The 3,950-nt window shown below is 39.8% G+C and overlaps 1 non-coding gene across 1 annotated transcript; it reads right to left on the reverse strand.

The window, feature by feature from the left end:
- Positions 1 to 1,553: 1,553 nt before the first annotated feature.
- LOC141702329 (small nucleolar RNA R71) lies at positions 1,554 to 1,660 on the reverse strand. Its single transcript, XR_012567074.1, has one exon. It is a non-coding gene; the product is annotated as a small nucleolar RNA R71 (small nucleolar RNA).
- Positions 1,661 to 3,950: the final 2,290 nt, after the last annotated feature.

Here is a 3,950-nt window from a genome sequence, read left to right on the forward strand (position 1 = left end):
GTCCAGGTCCACTAGGGGCGTATATATGCTTAAAAAAAAGGGTTTTCATCATCCGGGAAGATTGGGATACCAAGGAGAACTCCGAAAAAGATCTTGTTTTCAACTTGTGATTCTTTGAATTAGTTGTAACTTTGGATGCTCGTTTTCGTTCTTGTTGAACGTAGATCTCGTTTATTCGTACTTTAATTATTATTCAGTTTATTAAGACCTTTTTTTATACCATGCTTTCATTAGAATCCATGGTGACGATGAGTTCGATTATAAACTAATCGTTATCATGGGGTTGTAGCGGATTTACTTATGAATTTCAATAATTAATTTGTTTTGATATCTTGGTGTTTGGTGATTGATTGATATCCTAGTATTGGTTGTGCTTATTCATCTTATGTGCGTAGCTAACATATAAGATAACGTGTTAATCTCTATTGAAGCGACAGTGAATATAGAGGTTTAGAACTTGCCATGCTAGCATAGGTTCATGTATGTGTATGCATGATTCGTAGGCAATTTTAACCATCTTACTTGCCCTATGTAATCATTACGGATAACTTGTGCTTAAACCGTTATGATGTCAAATTCTATAGACATATAGGGTCTCAATATAATTGGTGCCTATTCAGCTTCTATCTCTTTTGTGGATGTCTGGTAGGATGGTACTCGTGCAATGAAAGTTGGCATTTATCAGTTTTGTGTTATCTGATTAGTGTCATCACCATCACATGCTAAGGTTAAGAATGAAAAGGCTATTGAATGAAGTATTTAATGAAGTTAGAATCCCATGTTTGTCATATATAGTAATTCAACCTCAATTCTCTTAGTTAATGTTATTTAGTATAATCTCTTGGTTTAATAAAAACCCAATTTGTTATTTGTCTTAGCATTGAGCGATAACCATACATTGTTGCATAGGTGCATAAATTGAACTTAACCTAAACCAGTATCTGTGGGAACGAATCTGATTTATATCTTATACTACTTACGAACGCGTATACTTGCGTGAATATTAGCGCGTGTTTTTGCCCTAACAAGTTTTTGGCGCCGCTGTCGGGGACTCGGTGTTAATTTTTAGTTTATGTGCTTGTTATTAGTGGCCGTTAAAGTTCACTGACTCGGACTCTTTTACTCTCACGGTTTATTTGTTTGTGTTTCAGGTACTCATTACAATGGGAGATCCAGCAGCACAAACGAAAGCCTTGATGGATTTTTCTCAACCCAAGATCAATGACATTCAATCTAGCATTGTCCAGCCAGCTATCACAGCTAATACCTTTGAGATCAAGGATAACATAATTCAATGGGTGCAAAATTCAATCCAGTTTGGGGGTTCTCCAACTGAAGATCCCAATATGCATATTAAGGACTTTATTGAGATCTGCGACACCTTCAAGTTCAACGGTTTTTCTGAAGATGCTGTGAAGATGAGACTGTTCCCATTCTCTCTGAGGGACAAGGCTAAGAGCTGGTTACACTCTATACCAGCTGGTTCGATTACTACTTGGGAAGATCTTGCTCATAAGTTTCTTACTAAATTCTTCCCTATGGCGAAGACAGCTGCAATCAGGAATGCTCTTACTCAATTTGCGCAACAATCAGGAGAATCTTTATATGAAGCTTGGGAGTGCTACAAGGAGATGCTTAGGAAGTGTCCTCATCATGGAATACCTGATTGGATGATCATCACTTTTTTTACAATGGGTTGGGAGCACAGTCCAGACCCATGCTCGATGCGGCATTAGGTGGAGCCTTATGGGCGAAGAGCTATGAGGAAGCTTATGATCTAATTGAACTGATGGATACTAATGAATATCAGTATCCAACCCAGATATTGCCACAGAGCAAGGTAACAAGAGTTCTTGAGGTGGATACAGCTACTGCTATCACTGCTCAACTAAAGGCGTTATCTATGAAGATCGATTCTCTGGCTAACTATGGTGATAAGCAGATAATTAGTGTTTGTGAGCTGTGTGCAGGTTCGCATGTGATGGAGCAATGCGCTATATCTAGTGACTCAGCTCAGTTTGTGAGCAACTTTCAGAGATCGCAACAGCCAGTTCCTGCCACTTATTATCCTGACAACTGGAATCATCCTAACTTTAGCTGGAGCAACAATCAGAATGCGATACATTAGCCGTTCCAACAGTTTGGAAATAAGCTATTCAACCCTCCTGGTTTTCAGCAACAAATTGCAACAAAACAACAACTCCAAATTCAACAACAAAATCATGATGCATGTCTATCTTCGAATGAAAAATCTGAATTGGAGGAGTTGAGGCTTATGTGCAAAAACCAGGCTCTTATATGCCAAAGCCATGCTATTTCTATCAAGACTCTGGAGAACCAAATAGGGCAAATTGCTAATGCCTTATTGAATCGACCACCAGGAACGCTTTCTAGTGATACAAAAGCCAATCCAGGCAAGAGGGAGGTTGAAGAACAGGTGAACGCCATCACCTTGAGGTCTGGAAAGGTCGCAAGTCCTAAAATTCAACAAGATGAAGAGCCTGAAAAATCTCAAGATTCAGAAAATACAGTTGTGGCTGAAGAAGAAGTGCAGAAGGAAGCAGATGTGGAACCAAGGAAGATTACTGTGGAACACACTCCTCTTGAGGGTAATACAGGGGAGAAACAGATCTATCCTCCACCTCCTTTTCCTAAGAGGCTGCAGAAGAAAAAGCTGGATAAGCAGTTTGAGAAGTTTTTGGAGGAGTTCAAGAAACTTCATATCAACATACCTTTCACTGAAGCTCTTGAACAGATGCCTAGCTATGTGAGGTTTATGAAAGGTATTCTCTCTCGGAAAGTGAAGCTCGATGACTTAGAGACCGTTGCTCTCACGGAGGAATGCAGTGCTGTGCTGCAACAGAAGTTACCTCCGAAGCTTAAAGATCCTGGAAGCTTCACTATTCCTTGAACCATCGGAAACTTGTCATTCGACAAGTGTTTATGTGATTTAGGAGCTAGCATTAATCTGATGCCCTTATCTATCTTCAAGAAGCTTGGTCTGCCTGATCCGAAACCAACATACATGTCATTGCAACTAGCTGATCGTTCCATCGCTTATCCACGAGGTATAGTGGAGGATGTCTTGGTCAAGGTAGCTAAACTCATCTTTCCCGCTGACTTTGTAATTCTTAATTTTGAGGAAGATAAAAAGATTCCCATCATCTTGGGAAGAGCATTCTTGGCTACAGGCCGAACTATGATTGATGTGTAAAAAGGAGAGCTTTCGATGAAGGTTTACGATCAAAAGGTCACTTTCAATGTGTTCAAGGAAATAAAGTTACCCACAGCTAAAGAGGAGTGTTTTAAAGTAGAGCAACTGCAGGTTTTGAATGCACCTCCGTGGAAGAGGAAGTTGGATTTGCCATTCGATTCTCTTGGGTTAGCAGAGCTGAAAATTTATCAGGAGCATTTTGAACCATTTATTCAAGAAGCTCCCATACTTGAGCTCAACCAAATGCCAGATCACTTGAGTTATTCATTCTTAGGTGCACCCCATAATAAGGGGTTGGGATATATTTTTGATGATGTAGAGAGTGGTTGGACGGATCTTCCAGTGCTTACAGAGGGTTCTTTTCATGCACCACACATAATTGATAGGACTGGTGTTGGTGATGAGCAGTAAAGGCGAATGACTAGGTGTATGGAGGCCATGCACGACATTCACCGTCGTTTTGCTGTAGATTTGACACACACTTTCGGTACTGTTATTTGAAACACTGGTGGCGAGGTTGATTGGCCACCTGATCCTCCACCCGATGAGGGTGACTCTACTGCTGACTAGGTATGCCTGAAATCCTTATTATTACCTTCAATGAGGACATTGAAAATTTTAAGTTTGGGGGTGATAATGTAAGGATTAGTAGTGTGTGTTTATATATATTCATATAGATTCATATTGCATGTTTAGTTGTAATTCATTCATATTTTTGCATGATTTGTTCATTTAG

This window comes from Apium graveolens, unplaced genomic scaffold, assembly GCF_009905375.1.
Source record: "Apium graveolens cultivar Ventura unplaced genomic scaffold, ASM990537v1 ctg4878, whole genome shotgun sequence".
Classification (NCBI taxonomy): domain Eukaryota; kingdom Viridiplantae; phylum Streptophyta; class Magnoliopsida; order Apiales; family Apiaceae; genus Apium; species Apium graveolens.